A 21913-nucleotide genomic window follows, 5' to 3' on the forward strand; every position below is an offset into this window, starting at 1 on the left:
GCTAGGTTGGCAGGAGCTGGGACAGAGCAATGGGAGCACACCCCATTGTGGGGATTTGAACCGCCGATCTTCTGATCAGCAAGCCGAAGAGGCTCAGTGGTTTAGACCACTGTGCTGTCTACTAATGTAGACATTAACAGCTTAAAATGCAGTGAGGTTGATTTCCACCCCCCCCCCTCACATTTCAAGTTGCATTGCACACTGCTGTACACACTAGAGAGATGGTGGAGATGATGGAGATGATGGAGATGATCTCACCCAATGCAATCACCTGTCTGGTTTCCCCACACCTGCAATCCCTCCCCGAACTCCTATTCATGAAACTGCCATCTGCACATATGATGACATCTGTGCACATCACTCATGTACAGACCTCAGTGGTTTAAGTTTTCAAAGGGAAGCTTGTTGGAAGGGAAAGACATCAAGCAGCAATATTTCTCAAGAAGCTGCCGGATGGATATGGGTCAGTAGGATTTTTGCTTTGCATGCAAAAAGTCCCAGGTTCAATCCCCAGCATCTCCAAATAGGGTTGGGAATGCACTTGCCTGAAACTCTGAAGAGCTGCTGCTGGTCAGTGTAGACAATAGTGAGCTAGATAGCCTGGAGGTCTCACTCGGTAGAAGGCAGCTTTCGATGTTCCTATTTTCTACAGTTCTCTCTTATACATTTTGGTTGTTCCCTTCCTGTTCTCCATATTTCCTTCCAAGGGGAATGGGAAAAGTAAGGTTTAAGGCTGCAATCCTTACCTATAAAAATTAGGATGATGACTAATAATAATAATATATTTATACCCCGCCCATCGACTCCCAACAGAATATAAAAAACACGATAAAACATCAAACACTAAAAATTTTCCTAAACATGGTTGCCTTCAGATGTCTTCTAAAAGTCAGATAGTTGTTTATTTCATTGACATCTGATGGGAGGGCATTCCACAGGGTGGGCACCACTACTGAGAAGGCCCTCTGCCTGGTTTCCTGTAACCTCACTTCTTGCAGCGAGGGAACCACCAGAAGGCCCTCGGAGCTGGACCTCAGTGTCCGGGCTGAACAACGGGGGTGGAGACGCTCCTTCAGGAAATGGTGTGGTGTGATTACAGACTAGGACCTGGAAGACGAGGGTTCAAATCCCCGCTTGGCCATGAAACTCACTGGGTGACCTTCAATCTGACTTACCTCACAGGGTTGTTGTGGAGATTACATAAGGAGTGGGAAGAACCATGCACACTACCTTGAGATCCTTGGAGAAAAAGGTGAGATAGAAATGCAATTAATTCATTAATGGACAATCAAAACCGACTCTTCTTAGCTCGCATGGTGGCAGCATCTTAAGAGATATTTGGCAATGAAGAAAAGAGTCTGAATACAGTGGTACCTCAGGTTACATACGCTTCAGGTTACAGACTCCGCTAACCCAGAAATAGTGCTTCAGGTTAAGAACTTTGCTTCAGGATGAGAACAGAAATCGTGCTCTGACGGTGCGGCGGCAGCAGGAGGCCCCATTAGCTAAAATGGTGCTTCAGGTTAAGAATAGTTTCAGGTTAAGAACGGACCTCCGGAACGAATTAAGTATTTAACCTGAGGTACCACTGTGTACACTGAAGCAGCAATAATCGTAAACAGAAGCCCCACGGAAGGCAGCGGAACTTGTTTCTGAATAAGCATGCCGGATTTAAAAGTACATAACACATCTCTGCTGTATAGCGTATTCAGAGGCAATCCTGCTGCCCCCATCCCCCGAAATCAGAGGGAGTTTTCAGATCACCTATTTGGGAGGAAGATGGCCATGAGGTATGTTTTACGTGTGGGGATGGGGGGGAGAGAAACATCAAAGCGTGGGCAAGGCACAATGTGGGATGCACATGGGCAACTCCAGAGGCCTCACCGGCAGAAACGTGTTTCCTAGAGTTTTCCAGCTTCTCCCTTCACCCCACCCACCCACCCACGATTTCTTTTATTCACAGGCAGCATAGCTCAAGGCCGTAAACACACCATTAAGGTTTTGTTCAGAGGCAAGTGAAGGAAAGAACTCTAAACAGACTTCTCCGTTCCAACGTTTCCATTAAGTGACTATTGAAGAGGCACTCGGGAAAAGTTGTCAGATCCATTTTGTTCACGATCCGGTAGGAATAAACATCAAAATATGTACATGTACCACTTATTTTTAGGGTGTGATGTTTTGAAAAGAGAGGGAGAGGTGTTTTGATTAAATTCACAGTCTATGTAACAGAGCCCGATAGCGACAGATATCTTACAGATATAGTTCTGCTCAGTTCTGTTTAAAAACACGTACAGAAACTACTGTAGCCATTTAACTTTATTTCTACAGGACAGGCAGCAATTTGAAAGGGCTGTAGTCAAAGGCAGAGTCGCCACAGGGATAGTCTATGTCTCTCCCTTCATGTTCAACCTCCGCGGGCCCCCCCCCACCTTTAATTTGTGGCAATATAAGGGGAAAACATGGTTACAAGGCTTGGATTGTCACCCCCAATCTCTGCTGAGCTGTGGCAAGATTTCAGTCGGTTCCAGGTGCTCACCAAGGCTCTGTGTTCCTTTGAGAATCAGTATGTGGTGGAGGCTGTCATAGCTTTAAGAAATATGATTTATTCATAAATTGACACCTGAATTTAGATGGGAGGAGTCCAGATCTTACAGCATGGCCATCTCAAGTAAGGCTTGTTCCCCACAGCAGTACAGAGACCTGACCTCATTGGTTCCCATCCCAATACCATGGAAGCCTCTGCAGTTCTAACCCCAGTAATGTTCAGGGGTGCCAACTTGAGTAAAATATGAGGGGGAGGGGAGTGCCAGGTAAGCCTCACCTCACATAATTGATCACAAGACACAGCACAAACACACACCATTTGAATGGCAATGCCCATCAGCTTGGGTGGGCAGCCTCCTCAAATATTTTATGGGGGGTGAAGGGACCTTGGCCCCTAGGAGTTGGGTTCTATACTAATGTTGGCGCTTCAACAAGGGTGGAGGTGAAAAGGAATTCAATCAGAACAGGCTGGGGGTGGACAGGGGGAAGGCTACACACCCTGCTCCTGGACCTTTGCAATGACACATAGCAGGGGCGCGGACTTATAAAAAATATTGGGGGGGCCCCGGTAAAGCTCATGAATAATAAATAAGCTCATGAATATGCAGATAAAGTGGCGCCGCCTCCTCGTGAGCGAATAGGGGAGAGCGTGCTGCGCCTATTAATCAGCTCCGAAGGAAATTGGGTGGAGCTTTTGCTCGGGAGGGAGGGCAGGAGGCATGCAGCCCGACCCTGTGCATTTTGGGCTGGGGGAGGGGCGGCGGTGGCGCTCTGCTGGAGGGGTGCCTGAGATTATTGGGGGGGCAGAGCCCCCCCAAACGAATTTTTGAGGGGGCTCGGGCCCCCTCAGGCCCCATGGAGTCGGCGCCTATGACACATAGCAATGTTTGTACAACAAGATTGCTGCACCAGCACAGCAACAAGCCGGTCCCATCCTGTGGTGAGTTTTGGGATCAGTCTTCAGCTGCAGCCCAACAAACCCAAAGAACTTGAGTATATAACCAAGGTGGTCTATCTCCATTCAGATCAGGGGCCAGAAGGAGCAAAAGCAAAAGGGAAGATCACTCTACAATAGAGGAGATATTGCAGGTAAATAGTAATCTGTTGTTTGAAAACTTTGAGTGCAGCTTTTGCCAACCTGGTAGCCTGCAGATGTTTTGGATTGCAACTCCTACCAATCTCAGACAGAAGGGCTGTGATGGCTGGTGCTGATGGATGTTGTAGTTTAAAACACAACATCCTGCTGGAGGCCAGCAGGTTGGGGTGGGCTGTCCTAATATCTTCTGGCGAACCTGATCCTAGGGATTGGCTTAATACACAAGTAGCAACACATCTTGCCAAACACAGTTCTACTCCTGGAGAGAGATGTAGAATTAGCTGTCCAAATTGCCAGCCTTTACCTCTGTCCCTGGGACGCAGATGGCGCTGTGGGTTAAACCACAGAGCCTAGGACTTGCCGATCGGAAGGTCAGCGGTTTGAATCCCCATGGTGGGGTGAGCTCCCGTTGCTCGGTCCCTGCTCCTGCCAACCTAGCAGTTTGAAAGCATGTCAAAGTGCAAGTAGGCAGTGGCGTAGCGTGGGGGGTGCAGGGGGGGCGGCCACACCGGGCGCAACATCTGGGGGTTAGGGTTAGGGGGCGCAAATCCACGGGTTAGGGGGTGCAAATCCACGGGCTAGGGGGCGCAAATTACTTACCTTGCCCCGGGTGCTGACAACCCATGCTACGCCACTGCAAGTAGGTAAATAGGTACTGCTCCAGCGGGAAGGTAAACAGCATTTCCGTGTGCTGCTCTGGTTCGCAAGAAGTGGCTTAGTCATGCTGGCCACATGACCCGGAAGCTTCCTCGGCCAGTAAAGTGAGATGAGCGCCACAACCCCAGAGTCAATCACGACTGGACCTAATGGTCAGGGGTCCCTTTACTTTTACCTTTTTGCCTCTGTCCCTACAGTCTGTGGTAGGATCGGGGAATCTGTGGCTCACTGAAAGATACTGAACTCCAACTCCCTTCTTCCCTGACCTTTGTCTATGCTGACTGAGGCTGATGAGGGTTGCATAGCAACAACATCTGGAGGGCCCACAGCAGCTGGTTCAGCAGCTGGTAGCTGGAGGGGGATGAACTTTCCCAGCCAGATGGTTCCATTCGATTCTTGCCCGCTTTTCAAAGGTCACACTTGTACCTTTGTTTGCCAGGCTGTTTTCTACACACCCCTCTCACTGTTGTCCATCCAGGCAAGCAAGAAGCATGATAAGAGTTCAAGGGCACATTCCAGCTAGGCAAATATTATTCAAGGACAATGTAAAGCAGGGATGATGAATGGTGTGGCACAGGTAGAGGCGCGTGGCTGAGAAAAGACTCCAAATAACAGATACAGTAGTACCTCGGGTTACAAACACCTCGGGTTACGTACACTTCAGGTTAGAAACTCTGCTAACCCGGAAGTAGTACCTCGGGTTAAGAACTTCGCCCCAGGATGAGAACAGAAATAGAGCAGCGGTGGCTTGGCAGCAATGGGAGGTCCCATTAGCTAAAGTGGTACCTCTAGTTAAGAACAGTTTCAGGTTAAGAACAGACCTCCTGAACGAATTAAGTTCGTAACCCAAGGTACCACTGTACTGATTTCATTCATTTGTAAGATTTCTTACCTGTCCTTTGCCACAGGGTGGGTTACAACAAACTTCTTATGAAATTTGAAAAAGCTCATTCAATTGGAAAAATAAGTAAAACAATTCCAATGTAGGTTAAACAAAACAGAAGAGGTGGGTCCACCCCCCAAAAAAAAAAAATCTGCCAAGATTGAGAGACCTGGAGTGCCTCTAGGATGCCACTCAGTGGGGCGAGAGAGGCACCAGTCTTCGTTCATGCATGGATAAGAAGCACAAGACAACCAAGGTCAGTGTCAATTCTTTCTTTCTTTCTTTCTTTCTTTCTTTCTTTCTTTCTTTCTTTCTTTCTTTCTTTCTTTCTTTCTTTCTTTCTTTCTTTGACATTTTAATTTCATGCCTACTATATAAATGACCTGCTATACATGAAAACATTTTAAATACACCAACTAAGTCAACTTAGAGATGAGCTTGTTCCTCCATAGTTATAACTGATCTCTCCTGTTGGGTCCTAAGGACATCGAAACTCTTAGAGGATGGAGATATTCCTCAGGGCCTGGAGACTAAATAGATGCTGAAAAGCAACTTTTCAAGCATTTCACTAATATGAACATGTTGTAGTCAGAATGAAATATTTTTCAAACAACACACATTTCTCTTTTAAATCAGGGCTTGTGGAGAGCAAAAGGACATTCCAAGGGACCTGGTGAATTTTAATAAAAATGTCACGTTTTGTTTATTTGTTTGAATATTCAGCGTGCGGCGGGGGGGGGGGGAGAATAAACCACATTATAGTATTTTTCCAATACAAATGTCATGTTCTGAATGCCTCTACACCCAATTTATAAACTGGCAAAGGGAATATGTCAATAATAAAAAATTATCTTGACTACATCTTGGTGGGGAAGCAGTGAGATCCAGATCCAGAATGTTTTGATGTCAGTGCCCAAAACTTTTGAAATGATTAAAATTATAAGCCAATATTTTTAATTTTATTAAAATTCTATTCATATCACTCAGATTTATGTTTTATTCAACATATCATTCCATATGCATTTATTTATTTATCGCAGAACCAGCTGTAGTATACATGATGCAGCTGATATATGGATTTAATAAAAAAAAAGCCAAGGGAAACAACATTCAGATGCTGGCACAGTGCTCCATGCATCTATGAGGTTCCTACACGAATGGGCGTCTCCTCTTCTGGGGTTCAGTAGAAAGGATGGGTTCATAGACAGGCACCCTTTTGCTGTCTCTTCCACTTAGCAAAGTCTTTGCTTCCACTAAGTGAAAAACCCTTGCTCCTAAAGGAAATCCACATACACACAGAGAAATGTCTTGATCAGATGGATCTCCCTTTCTGCAGGCACACTAGAATCACTTAGCCAGAGATGATCCCTTAGGTGCTGTCTACATATTCCAGCCTATCATGGGAGCTGCTTTTCTATGAATTCGCCCAACAGTGTTGCTGCCATACTTAAAAGCCTGCAACCACATGGGCGGGGCCTAGGGTCAGGATCTTTCCTTCAGAATAGGCACTACCCACCACTATCACCACCAAGAACATGAGTACTATTCTAGAGGAAAGACTCGCATGATAGACCTCATTCACATACTTGCACACTTTTAAAAGTGACAGCTGCCCTGCTGTCATGCAGAAGTTGGAGAAGTTGATTCCAGGTTGGGGTATGACATGCTGAGGAAACCTGAGTTCGCTCCAGATCTCGCCTGCAACTAGTTATCTGACATTTGGTAACCACTTTGCACTTGCAGCTAAGTGCATTTGGATCTGGACAGAAGATTGCCTGGGGATTTTGTGTACATTGCACTGCCTTGATTTCCATGATGCAAAAGAGGTGGGATATAAATATCTTCAACAAATAAAGGCATTTGAGACAAGATCGTCAAATTCCAGGATGTCAGCTTCTGGGCCCAAACCAGGGATATTTTCAGCCAATGAATTAATTACTTCTCCTCCCATTTGGACTACTGCTGTGTGCTCTACATGAGGCTACCCTTGACGACAATCTAGAAACAGCAGCTGGTGCAAAATGCGACAGCCAGACTGCTGAGCTGAGCAGTGAGGTAATGCCATGTGTTGCTGGTCCTAGAAGCAATGCCTTGGCAGCCTGTGAGCTGGTGGGTCAAAGTCAATCTGGTGGTAGAAGGCAGCTTGGGGCAGAAGTACCTAAAACATCCCTCTCCCATTTCAACCAACCTGAGCCTTAAGAGCAGCAGGGGTGGCCTTGCTCACAGTGTCAGCAATCAGCATGGGCCCTGATTATGAAGCACCCTCCCTATGGAAGTCTGCTTGTCCCTCTATATTACCATCAGTTAAACACAAACTGAAAACATTTTTGTCCACCAAGGCATTTAGTATGTGAACAGTGGGTAGGTTTTAAGCAGATGGAAATTGCTGTACATGTTTTGAAATGGTCTTTTGGTTGTTTTAAACTTTTGAAATTGTTTTAATTAGAATGTTTTAATTAGGATGTTGCATGGTTGCCCAAGACTCTTCAGAAGGCAGGGTGGAAGCAAAGTCATATTAATAATAAAATGATGATGATGCATTTATACATACATACACAACAATGTGATCAGTAGCCAGACATACACACTAGTGCCATCAATGCTCTACCTCAGTCACTGAAATCCTCTGATGGGACACTCCTATGGTTCCTCACACCCCTGAGGTTTAATCAGCCTTTACTAGGGACCAAACTTTTAGTGTGGCAGACCCTGCCCTGTGGAACTCCCGGCCAGTAAAGGTTTGGAAGAAGCTATTCCTGCCTTCTTTTAGACATTGCCTAAAAATTATACAAGCCTTGGAAATGTGAATTTTCTTTTATTTATAGTGAGTTGGCCTGATATTTTTCCTGATGCCTTATTGATGTTTTAATATTATAATTCTTGTATATGGTACACACCACCTTATATTTTTACAAAAATGCAGGAAAGAAAGAAAGAAAGAAAGAAAGAAAGAAAGAAAGAACTTAGCACTTTACAAAGTAGCATGAGTTTGATGGTGTGGATGTGGAGTGATGGTTAGGCTGAATGCCTGGACCCTAATTCTTGGAATAACCAGACTAGTTTTTTAGGGAGGTGCTAGTCTGGGTGATAGGCCATTAATGGGAACAAAGGAAGGGGCTCTGTGTGGCACCCCCTCCCTCAACTTGTGGGTAGATGGAAGGGGAAAGGCAGAGTTGAGAGCAGAGAGTAGGAGTGTGTGGAGAATAAGCAGGCTGAAACCTGTGGAGAAGATCGATGCCTAATCTCTATTTGGATCCAAGGCTGTGCTATGAGTGAAGCAAGACCCTCTTGGGGTATTAATGCTGTGAACCCCTCCATCGTGGGCTTAGGCTGTATATGTGTGTACATAAACCATATATCATAAAGACACCACAGTCTCTGCTATATCTAATTCCAAAGGAAACATGGTCCCTAGGTAAGCATCTGAAACCCCTGGAATCTCACACCTCTTGGAGATTGGGTTGGCATGCAGCAACGTGGAAGAAAGGGCTTCTGCCTCAAGGAGCTTACACTCTCCATTTCGAGAGCAGAGGAGGCAACAGAGGGAAGAGGAGCAAAAGCAGAGACATTTGTCAACGTGACATGAATGCTAAACAGTGGTTCCCAATGACATCTGAGGCTCACAACATACACACTCTTCCTATATTATGCTAGATGGTAAAGATGGATAACATATGTTGAGAAGCCTTTAAAGTCACTTGTATTAATAGCTGTTGAAGTAAACATATGGGTTTGGAGGCTTTGTTTTTTGTTAAGTCCATGCACCATATGGGAGTGTCACCATCACCTCTGACAGCAGAGCAAAGATACAATAATTAAATTTCAGAAAAGTGTGTGTGTGTGTGTGTGTGTGTGTGTGTGTGTGTGTGTGTGTAAGAAACCAGTGAGGAAACATTTCGAAAATACACTATGAATTGAAGGAAACCCCAAGTAGAGGCTTTGTAGCAACTAAAAGAAAAAAGAAAAAGATTATTTGGAACATGTGCACTAAATAGCACGATGGAAGGAGGATTTCAGGATCTGCGAGGCAAGTCATATTATACAATAAGAGCTCACAATCATTTGAGAAGTCTGAGGCCACATGGACACCATACATTTAATGCACTGTTATACAACTTTAAACAGCCATGACTGCCCCAAAGAATTCTGGGAGCTATAATTATATAATAATAATAATCTTAGAACATAGAAGGGGGCATGGCTATGAGAGGATATACAGTAGCTGTCACTCTCAAGAAGGGACCCCTGCACTTCTGAATTTGCCACTACACGGTTGTTTATACAGTGCAGTAAAAGCAGGACAAAAAAGAAAGCTTCCTGGAACATTTATGGTATGAAAAGTTACAGTCTTTTTTTCCAGGAAAGTACAGGTCATGGACTTTTTGCAAATGAAGCAGCGTAAGCCAGGACTTGTGCAATGGTATTGAAACTGTGATTGTATATAACCGCTAAATCAAATGGATGTCTAGAGGCATCCCAAAAGATTAAGAAGGTTTGTATAATTGCTGAGAGTTTTGGATCTTGTGTTTATATTAAAACTCACTGACTTTATTAGGGTCAGAGATGGGAGACAAGGAGATAGAAGCTTTCTCAAAACATTTTTGTTTTGTGTAGCAACAATAATATCCAGGATAAAGTGCCATTTTATGAAATATTGATTATATTGTAAAGCAGTTGTTAATTTCATTTTATTGTTTATAATTTGTTTTTGCATCCTGAATGTGTGTGTGTGTGTGTGTGTAATGTTTTTTTATTTTTTAAAAAGGAAAAAATTGCAATGTGAAGAACACATTTAAAATAAAAATGTTACTAACATAATATGTTCTAATCGCTAGTGAACCCAGGACCTCTATACACACTGCCCAGGCTTGCACCCCAGTGAAGTCACTTCAATGCTGCTAACACAGTGGTTTGACTTCACCCCCAGAGGCGTGCTCCATTGTCTCTTGAGACAGACAGATGCCCACAATGTAACATGTAATTTGGACTCTACAGGGAAAGGGCTTTTTAAGCCATGTGAAGAACGCTAGTTGTTTCAAGAAAGAATGCAATGATGCAACCTCCACAGTTCAATCAGAAAGGGAGAAAGCAGATTCAGAGAGATTGAGGAGAAACCAACATTTCTCGACATTCGAAAGCAGAGGCTTCCCATGCCTCGGCACAACATATGGGATATTTGATGAAGAACAGCACAAGCATTCATGTGGTTACTGATGGATATGCAAATGAAATTAGGAACACATTCTAGGGGGTTGCCCACATTTCAGCATTGTTTAGCTGTTTGCCCACCCCCCTGCCCCAGTTCAATTTAGACCTAGGAATGAAGAGGAAAAACTGCAAACAGTAAGACTGGGGGACACACTATGGCTGCTTTTGCGGTTAAAGAAAAAACCTTCCTTGGACAGAATGCACATTTGATTTTTAAATGGTTTTCATTTTTACCCCTCTCTGTATCACTGTCTCCTCCAACCTGATGCCCTCCAGATGTTTTTGGACTGCAACTCCAAAACATTTGCAAGGCACCAGGTTGGCAAGGCTGCTCTATCATATTTACGATCTTCACAAGAGATGGATCCCTATAGCAGTGCCCTTTGTGTCACTTCTGAAAGGGTCTGCTGAGCTCTTGGGTTGCCAAGTGAGCAAATAAACGTCAAGATTAGCATGCAGATCTGATGAAAAACTGATGGCAGCTGATTTAGGACTGATCCTGTTCTTAACCTTTAAAACAGAGCTTTCAAAACTTTGTGTTGCAACACATTAGTGTGTCGGCTGCAGTGTGTACATGTGTTTTGTGAACGCTTCCCACGCTTCTCCCAGGGCTGAAAAGGGGTTGGTTTAACCTCCAGTTTGCTAGTAAAATTGAATTACTGTGTCATGAAATGATGCATGTCTAAAAAGCGTGTCACCAACATGAAAAGTTTGGAAGGCTCTGCCTTAAGGTTTGAATGCTACTTCTGCAATGTGAGCAAAGCACTCCAAGTCAGATCAGGGCCCCCAGAAAGGCTTGTGTTGGTCAGCCGCTGTTTTTCTGTACTCTCTCCTCTCCTGATACTATATCTCTATGTTTTCCTATGTTTCTCTAGATCCATGGACTTTGCATAAAGTGAGGTTGTCCAGAATGCTGCCTTCAGAGCTCTGAAGAGGTGTGGATGGTTTCACTTTTCAAAAAACCATGCATTTCTATGGTAGAAAATAAAATCCTCTGGAGCTCTTCAGCACTCCATGGGTAGCATTCTGCACAGCTTCAGTTTGCAATGCCTTTTGAAAGATGTGCCTTCTCTCCAAACACAAACAAGTACCAGAAAGTTAGGCTGGCCATTGTGAAGCTGCAAATGTGTTTGAAAATGTACAATCAAGAAGACACCACACTCAGCCACCTAATTTTAAGGTAAGAAAGAGCAAGAAACAAACACTTCCCACTTCAAAAATATGAAACCAATATGAAGTTTGGACTTTTAGTTGGTGTAATAAAATTTGGACTTTTATTTGGTGTAATAAAAGTATTGCCCTAATATGGATGAAAGTGAAATCCTTTTGCTCCCCCCACAAAAGCCCCTGGACCAATTTGTCTGCCATTTAGTAGGCTCAATTCACTCTGGAGGGGTTCCTGTGCCTGGAAATTTCATCCGCTTTTGCCAAAAAAAGGGGGGGAATGTATAGCCACCCTTAGATTCCCCATAAGAGTGAATGGGGAATACAGAGCTTTGTTTTATGCAGAGCAGCTTAAAACCTGATTCACAAAATGAAGTTGCCAGAGCACAGAGTGGCTTACAAGCAGATTGGATTTTTAAAAGAAAAGCATTGGTATAGATAGAAGCTGAATATCAGGGCTGGTGCCCACTCTTACTATGTGCTTCCTTACAGTGTCAGAGATAGTTTCTGAGATTCACAGGTGGGGAGAGTATTGTTGCAGTTATCTCCTGGTTAGGGGCTTTCTATAGGTATCTGGCTGGCCACTGTGAAAAGAGGATGCTAGACTAAATGGGACTTTGGTCTGATCCAGCAGGGCTCTTATGTTCTTAAATGCTTGAGGCACAGATGGAAGGATTAAATTCCAATTCCCACATGAAAAGGTACCAATCCAGGTTTAACCCTCCTCCATGTGACTTTTTTCCTTTTTTCAAAACAATACCCACAGTTTCTAGCCACACATCTCTCATACTAAGTTTTGCCTTTAGCTTTTGTCAGATTTTTTTGGTTAAAGAAATGCCATGATTTGATATTTCATATGGTTTTTAATATGTTTGTTTTGAGGTTTGTAATTTATTATATATGTAATAAATAAAAGATAAATGCATAAAATGACTTGGCCCCAACTTTGCTTTATCCCCTGCCCCAGCCCCTCACATGAAGAGAATCCAAGTATAGCAGATAATCTCATAAAACTCAATTTACCTTTTTCGACACTGCAACACATCTGGGAACCATTCAAGTAGACCTAATAGGTTATGAAGTGAGTTGGAAAGCAAAACGCTCTGCCTCTGTAGATTTTTGGAATACTGTAGTGAAAATCGTAGATCAGGGCCTTAACCTTGGTGTATAGCCAGAGTAGTAGGTATCTGCAGGATTTTTTTCTAGTTTCCATGGCATCAAAACTCAGGGATCAAGCAATCCTGCAGTGGGAAAGTGCCCTCCACATAGTTTCAGTGCAGACATTCACAGACCAGTCAGAATTGTTTACTTCAGGGGTAAATACCTTCCAGATATAGCTGGACTCCAACTCCCATCATCACTGATCATTGGCTATGCTAGCTGGAGCTGGTGGAACATCATCTGGAAGACCACATGTTAGCCACTGCTGTTTTTACTAAGTACAATGGGACTAAGTTCCAAGTGAGTGGGTGCAGGATTGCAGTCCAGAAGGACAAATACCGGTAAGTCTAGTGACAAAGACAAACACTGGCCCCATCTGCACTAGACATTTAAAGCCGTATCATACCACTTTAAGCAGCCATGGCTTCCCCTCACAGAGCTGAAATTCTCAAGAGTGGTTTCATTTTTTTATTTCTATTAATTGTAAGCCATTTGGAGAATTTGTTATTACTGGAAAGACAGGATGTAATGGAGGAAAAGGATAAAATAAGTAAATATTCTTCTTTGGCGATCACTTGTAGTTGAGTAAGATTGTCTTCCATGAATATGGTCTTAACAGTGTGTCTCTAAGTGATTGTGGAGACCAATTCTGGATCCACACGTCCTTCCATAGTGGGGACATAGGCTTCCGGGCAGAGTTTGATCACAGTGAGGATTTGCCAAATGTGCCTTCCTCTTAGCTTGTTTCTCCTTTTCGCCCTGAGTTCGTGCTTCTTCAAAGTCCATTGTGCCTTTGGTAGAGGCCATTCTCCAGTTGGAGCACTCATAGGCCAGTGTTTCCAAATTATCCATGCTTATACTGCATCTTTTTAGATTTGCCTTGAGAATGTCTTTAAACCTCTTTTGTTGTCCACCAGCATTTCACTCTCCATTCTTAAGTTTGGAATAGAGTAGCTGCTTTGAAAGATGGCAATCAGGCATCCGAACAACATGACCAGTCCGATGAAGTTGATGTTGAAGAATCATTGCTTTGACACTGGTGACATTAGTTTGCCTGTCTTCCCAAGTGATATGTAAAAAAATTCAGAGACATCATTGATGGAATCTTTCGAGGATTTCATAAATAAATATGCTTGTGCAGCAAGCAGTGGTTCTAATCTGCACTAGTTAATATCCATGTGAACAAAAGGAGACATGCTCTTTGTTCTGGATTAATGAACAAAGAATATGATTGTAAAATCATGGTGATGTGTCTTGGTTCCAAAATACTTGAAGGATCCCCTCCTACCATCCCATGCTGTCTGATTCCAAGCTCAGAAGGAGAGACCATTCTCTGTGTCCCACAAAGGGTGGAGAGTAACAAGAGACAGGGACCTTTCAATGGCTGCACCTGTCATTATTGCAGAACACCTTGCTCTGTGAAGAATGGATGCTCCTCTTTGGCTGTCTGTCACTAATTGGTGAAAACATGATTATTCCACTAGGCTTTTGTTTGCTATCAGCCATAATGGTCATCCTTTCTCTATAGTCTCTCTGCCAGTTCATCTGCTACAAAAACCAATTTGTTAAAAACAATAAATTAAAATTTAATGTATTTTTATTTTTATTGCTTTTTATGTTTTTTTCTGGTATTTTTCTATTTTAAATTGTTTTAAGCCACCCTAAGTAGCACATAGACATTAGAAGGGCAGGAGAGTACTCTGTTAAGCAAATAAAGAAGTAAAAAATGGTGTGGTATAAGAAACCCTGGGAAGATTTCTTTTTAAGTGGGGTGCAAATACATTTTTGGGAGATCCAAAATGTTCACTTTCTGCTTATGAAAGCCTGAGCCGCTTGCTAATACCCTGACATCATTCTGCAAACATTTGCGCATGACACAGTCCCTGTAAAGCTTGGGCTTCTGCCCCCATCATTCTACTCAGGGCAAGGTGGGGAGGGAATCACACTTTTCCAATTAAAAAGCAGTTTTCTCTTCAAAGTGGCTTCCAATTATCCCTCCCCAACAACTTCCAGCTCAAATTAGATGGTTTCGCTAGTTGGGATCCAACCATCGGAACACAGGCACCTCTTTAGGATTCAGAGCAGGTGGGAAACAGGCTGTTGGCAATCAAAATTCCACATTAATATTAAACTAACAGTACTCAAAGCTTAAGCATGTGAAGCAGCTGAATATTCTACTGTACCTATTACTGCCAATAATTGGATTCCACCCCCCATCCCAACCTATAGAGCAATACTTTCATTTTTTGGCTTTGGATAAATGAAAATCCTTCTCTCTGCTCCAAGAAAAGGCCTCATTAAATGGCCCAGTGTTCTTGTTTCTCTGCTTTATTCTGGGAACACTAAGTCACCATAAACTGCCTTCGCCATCCACAGTAAACCACGTTTATGACTCTTTCCCTCAACAGAACAATGTCAAATACCTCAGCTGGATGGATTCCATCGAAGTCTTGAGGCTACCAGGCCTTGACTATAAAGACTGTTTTCATAAGCTTAAACCACTTTTCGCTTTCCTTCCATCTGTAAGGGCTGCTTTGCACATTTGGGCTGCAGTCCTGTACACTCTGACTTGGGTGTAAACTCCACTGGACTAGATGGGAGTTACTTCCAAGCACACATGTGTAGAAGTGCACTGCACAAGTACATGTAAAATATTTTATGTGCCCCCCTAAAGGTGACATATGAATGCACAGTTGCCAGTACATGAATCATATGGGTACAAACATAGAATATGCCATAACTCCCTGTCAAGGCATACTCTAGTGGCAGGGCCAGATGCCAAGCAGCAGCCAAAGTTCAAAAAGGGCTCACCAGCAGTCGAATATTGTTCTGAGCCTGCCTGCCTGCCTGCTCTGTCCTAAAACGATCTGTGTTAACATTCCCAGTGTGTTCTTGAACCACAACCCTAACCCATCCATGAACCTTGGCCATGTTGGCTGGGGATGATGGGGATTGTAGTCTAACATCTGAGCACCCAAGGTTGGAAATGGCTTGCCTGGGGCTCCAGGTTAAGGAAGATGGCACTCCTGGTCATTCAAGTCACATTGGGGATGCAAAATTTTACTCCACTTTTTCTGTTTACTCTGCTTGAAGTGTGGAGCTTGCAACAAATTCCTTGGAACACATGACTACACAGAACCTATGCTCCTATGGAGACTAATGTATCGGTCTGATCCAGTTTGGATGTGGTCAGATTAAAGAACTTGTTGACTCTGTGCCAAAGGGTGAGTCTTTGTATCAAAGACATTAACTGCAGCTTCTCATCTGCTGAAATCCATATGTAAAGGTGAGCAGAGAGATCTGCAAGCACAGTCACAGTGTTTTCCTTTGCTTCTCTGGTTAATGCAAATATTTGAATGACCAGGACATTCTGAAGATCATTTCATGTGTTACATTTCAATTATTATTATTATTATTATTATTATTATTATTATTATTATTATTATTATTCCCCAGCCACTCTTCCAACTGGGGTTTAAAAATACATTAAAACATCAGTCATTTAAAAACTCCCCTAATCATATGCACACACAAGTACACTCTCATGCACACACATGGCTAATGCACCCATCTGTATTTCACAGTGTGAGTGAGGGGTACATACCATGGAAGTGCTTCTAATGTAGGTGCTGTGCTACAGAGCTCCAGGGAACTTTGAAACAAAGCAGCCCCAGCTCAGAGTTAACCATGCATGGCCATTATGTTGTGCAGGTCTAGGAGCTCAGGACAGGACAAGAGGGTTCTCAGTCTGAAGGCCCCTGCACTTCTGCAGTGCAAGCCAATTGGAATCACATCTCCACTCATGCTTACAATGCAGATAGAGATCACATTTGATGTTCTGCATCCAGAATGGTACTGCATTGTAAATATACGTTCACATCCCATCTCCATGGATGTTTCCAGGCCCAGAAAAGGAATTTGATTGAAGAAGCCTGTATTTACCTGCAGGTCTCCCTTGCTGAATCACAGAATCATGGAATTGTAGGGTTGGGAGGGACCACGAGGATCATCCAGTCCATCCCCCTGCAGTGCCGGAATATTTCACCCAGCCTGGGACTGGAATCCATGACGCTGAGATTAATAGTCACATGCTCGAATAAAACGAATAAAAATTAATATTAAAAGAAGAGTCACATGCTCCACCAACTGATCTGTCCCTTAGGGCTTCAAAATGGAGGAAGCACGATGGGCACACTTCTTACACTGCAAAATTCCAAACAGTGAAGCCATAGCATTTCCCCATTGGGGCTGAAGACCTATTTTGGGAACGAACAGCATAACAGTTAAATCAATTACTCACACCTGCCTTTTTCATTGCACATTTTGGGATACTGAACGCCTGCAGCAGGGAAGTGTCATTTCCAACTAGCTGACTGCAAGAAGATTATTACCACACTGTAAAGCTGGCATCCAAAAGACAGAGCCTCAGATCTGTTCTACTTTAGAGGCAATGGCAGGCCACAGCTGAATGATTTCATTCTCTTGTGTAACATTTTTATTCATGAAAAAGAGGATGTCAGCAGAGGAGATCACCAGCTATGCAACGAGACATTTATATACAAAGTATTGCTTTTCTAATTAGATTCAAAACTCTCACCAGTAATTAAAAAAATTACATTATACTATCACGCATTGTATAAAAGGAAAAGGGGGAAAGACGTATGGTGCCGTCTATTTATTATCATTTATCCCTTCCTTTAAGGAAATCAGGATTGCAGGCAAGTTTTCTCCACATTTTTATCTTCACAGCACAGCAAAGAGTCAAGACAGTCTCTCCCAAGGTCACTTAGTGAACCTCATGGCTGAGTGGTGATTTGAACTTATATCTTCCCGGGCTTAGTCTGATGCTCTAGCACACAACTCTCATTCATTTCTGAAAATGTAAAACAGAATATTGTGGCACGGTCTTTGCAGGGAATGCCAGTCATCGCTGGCTATTCCTCTCCAATTTTAGAGAAATAGCTCTCATGCCAGAGAGGGAGATCTGATGTTAGATTCCCCCTTCCCACTGCTACTGAATCCGTCAACACCCTGTCCCACCTGACACCAGAGCTTCAACATCAGTAAGGTCAAAAGGTGAGTGTGCTGGGGCAGGAGCAGGGAATAGCTTGGATTCAAAGGATTCAGAGCTATCTTAGGCTTTGTAACACATTACCAGCTTAAAATGCAGCAAGACTGATTTTTTAATGCTGCATTTCAATTTGCATTTTGTGTGTTGCTGTACCCACCAGTACAGTACAGCTGAATGTGTCTCTTACGTTGCCTGTTCTCTGTTCACACCTATGGGAAGAGAGGGAACATGGAGGTTTTTCATATAACTTACGTATTCGATTTGTTTTGAAGATGGGTGGGAGGCGAATGCATCAAAATGCAGTATTTCGTAAGAAACTACAGGATAGGTGTGACTTGGGGCTAATGTTGTTTGCACATGGCTTCACAAACCAATGGTGGGGGTGGACTGGATGCAGAGTAAAATGGGAGTGTGTCCACAGCCATGGACCCCTGACACACACAAACACCCAACCTGAGGGTATCTAGATTTCTCTCTCTCCCATTTCCTTCTCATTATTTCCACTGTTAGAAAAAAGTTCTTAGAAATTTAAACCAGAAAGCCAATAAAGAAATGTGCTCACATCTCCCCTGCTGGCTAGAGCCGAACAGGGCATTGGATATAGGGGCTGAAGTGCCTTTGGTTTTTGTTCCTTCCACCTTAGGACTGCAGCCTAACAGATGTATTATGGCATAAGTTTTTCTGGACTAGAGCCCACTGCATCAGATGGAGAGAGCTCTAGTCTGTGAAAGCTTATGTCATAATAAATCTGTTAATCTTTAAGGTGTCACAAGATTCTTCTTTTGTATTTGCTAAAACAGACTAACACAGCTGGAATTTGTCATTTTCAAAATTTCCACTAAACCCCTGTATTTTAATAAATAAACATAGTCAATCAAGAAGATGCAGTCATGGAAAGGGAGTACTTTCAGGAGGTGTTGAATAAAATCTTAAGGTTAAGGATTGTCAAAATCCAGTTACAGAAATCCTGAATAATAAATGAATATGTCTACTAACATGATGGGCTGAGGAACATCTGCTGTAGACATTAAAGGCTGCTCCTTTTGCTCCTTGTCAAGTTAAGTAAAAGCAGATTCTAATCACGAACACTTTTGCTATCTGCCTCCAGCAAAAAAAGAAAAGAAAAGAAAAATTGCCATGGCAACAGGGCCATATAAATGAGAATGTTCAAGTCATGGGGGCCTACAAGGAACTTGCAATTGGTGGGGAGATATAGGGCAAAGAGTGGATGGTTTGCCCTCTCTTTCCCCTTCCTATGTCAGTTAATCTCCTAGTCTGCACATGGACTTTAAGAACACAGATAGTATCAGTAGACCAAATCAGATCATTAGTCCATCTCGTTCAATACTGTCTACACTGATGATCAGTGGCTTTCCAGGGCTTCAGGGACTGGCCATTTCCAGCTATCCCTGGAGATGCCAGAGATTGAACCTGGAGCCTTCCTGCAGGTGCAAGACACATGCATGCTGTGTCTTTAACTCCTTAAAGAGTTTGTAGAACCTGCTTCCACGAAGCACTTTGAATGATGACCATGTCCTCTCTGGCCCAGACCTCTCCTACCATACTATTTCCTATCCTCCATGTCTACATGAATAGTATTAGTAATAGGCAAGGCTATATTTTCACCACCTGCATAATATAATGACCCTGGTTTTATCATATGTGTCTTATCTTACATCTTTGTCATTTTAAATGTTGCCACAAGCCTTCCAGTTAATGTGGGAGAAAGACTCCCCCTTACCTGACTTACATGATTATTAGTCTCAGGTGCATCCCTCAGGTATCCTCCTAGCCCCCACCCAACCCCCAGTTCCTTTGCCACCATAGCCATATCTCCAGTGAAGCTGATAAGGCTATGGGAACATATCGTCAGTTTCACTGGTTGACTTCCACTCTTATTTAAGCAGTACTGAGTAGACCAATTGTAGTCCCTATACATCTCCTTTTAAAGAAAAATCAAAAACAAAAATTATTCCTCTGCTCTGCAGAGCAACAGCAGCAAGATAAGCTTGGAAGAGAGATGGCCAGGTGAAGTTTGTCCAGTATTTTGTCAGTTTTGGAGAGCAGGAAGATTTAAAGGACTTACTGTTTAAAGAATTATTAATCCTTTTATGGTGGCTGCCAGACAGCTGCTAATATGACTCCGGAGGCATGGTACAAGAAGATCTGGAACATTGTGCTCACAGAAAAACTATTTCTGCAACTTAAGGCTCTAAAAAATACACCAAACGAAGAGGATTTTGCAGAAACATTGTACATTTTTATTTAACACATCAGAAACAGCAACAGGACAAAGACTCCACCGTCGACCCCAGGCAATCTATGAAGTATTCTGCTGAGACAATGAACGTGACATTATTTAATGCCAATAATTGATCTCATTATTTACACATGGTTTGTTAAATAACTTTACCTCCACGTGAATGATATAGGCACATGGAATGAACTGGGAGAAGGTAAGGGGTTCTTTTGAATTAGACAGATTATCTGTATTTACAACTGAAAATGCATAAATATAGATTATATATAAAAATGATTTGGAGTGCAGGGAAGGAAGATGTGTGAGAGAAGAGAGAGAAGGGGAAGTTTCTCTGCCAGCCAAACTCACAAATCTACAAAGGAAAAGGAGTGAAAGCATTGTTATGGTACACCCTAATCTCCAAGTAGTGAGACATGACAGGGGTTCCAAGCTCTTTCCCAGGGTGCAATTTCCTTAGAATGAAGGTCAATGGAGACTGTGGTGTTGTTAGTATATATGGTTTTATTTACACACACATATATATAACCCAAGCATAGGATGGAGACCTTCACAGCATTAGCAGTTCTATAGAGGTTTCCAAGGGAGTCCCAAAGTCCAGCACAGTACAGTACATGTCTCTATGTCCTCCAGCTTCCAGCTCTCTCACGCACAACAACTCTGTATTGTTCTACCAAGTACCAGCCAGGTGAGGTGCCCTTTGAACAACTTTTTTGGGGATGCTAAACTGTGGTACTTAACTTGCCAGACAAAGCCATTACCCTTGACAAATAAACTGGTTTGGCAAGCTTCCTCTCATACATTCTACCCTCATGGATATAGAATTCCAATGATTGGAAGGGAACTAGCCTAGGGTATCATCCAGATTGACCCCCAAACACAAAACAATATGAAAAAGGCCCACATTCTTAAATATGACCAACTTGAGGAGCATGCAGACGACAACACTGTGCTTCATACAGAACACGTCTGTTCATATGAGATGCAAAAGCAGAGCAGGGTTGAAATAAGGCAAGAAATTAGCAACCCGCCTTCCTACATGGTCACCAGTCTATTTAAAAACCTATTACAGGAACATTAAAATCTGTATTTCATTGTTTCACCCAACAGTAGGTGAAAACACTCAAAGTGGAACATGTGTACTTGATCTTTAGTTTCTGCAGTGCTTTTATATTTTGACTATACCTACTGCAGGATATATATGTAACTGTATGAGAATTATACTTTTGAGCTTGGTTTATTTGTTTATGTCCTCATTTTCCTTAATGCAGATTCCCCTGTATTTGAGCACCGTCTCCTCAGTCTTCAGACCTCTAGTTTCCCTCTTGGCTCAGAACCTGAGTTCTCTGTCAAGCAGCAGAGATCTATTTGGAGAGAGAGAAATAACAGCAAAAGTAGACTACTGCTGCCAACATCCAAGGTATAAATTCAGCCTTAGAGAAGGCCTGTACTTGCAATCATCAGCCTCAGACATTCTGCTATGATCATCAGGAGGCGATGTCTATCAATCAGTCCTTAAATCAGCCAGTAAAGATCTCCAAGGGCTAAGCAACACATTACACTCAGCCGTGTGCATCTTTTATAGGGGATGTTTTCTTTTTAAAAAATTATAAGTGGCCTTTGGATGAGGGAAGTTTCAATAGAGGCTCCAGCGGGGGCATAAGAGGGGCTGCTTAACCTCTTCCCTTCTGCTATTTTTTTCTGCTCAAAATGCCCCCTTCTGAGTTGCTGTGTTCCAAGGAGTAAAATATACATTATTCACAACTGTAAGTCACAGTTTGCCCTGAGTGAGAATTAATTGAAACCCCTTTGAGATACTTTTATTATATGGTTAGCACCAAGGGATGGAGAGAAAGGAAGGGGCTTTCTAGT

At 42.9% G+C, this 21913-nt stretch overlaps 1 protein-coding gene across 3 annotated transcripts in view; it reads left to right on the forward strand.

The window, feature by feature from the left end:
* Positions 1 to 21913, forward strand: part of SCRG1 (stimulator of chondrogenesis 1) — a 77110-nt gene that overhangs the window by 23852 nt on the left and 31345 nt on the right. Inside the window, exons 2-3 of one of the 3 annotated variants that reach the window (XR_014011819.1) lie at positions 999 to 1252; positions 1964 to 2153. The gene's annotated coding sequence lies outside the window, so the exon portion shown is untranslated. Of the gene's footprint in view, positions 1 to 998; positions 1253 to 1963; positions 2154 to 5284; positions 5437 to 21913 lie in introns of those variants that run through there. The other 2 variants (XM_081209188.1, XM_081209189.1) reach the window with 2 other exon arrangements.

This window comes from Podarcis bocagei (assembly GCF_964188305.1).
Source record: "Podarcis bocagei genome assembly, chromosome: 9".
NCBI classification, from domain to species: Eukaryota; Metazoa; Chordata; class Lepidosauria; order Squamata; family Lacertidae; genus Podarcis; species Podarcis bocagei.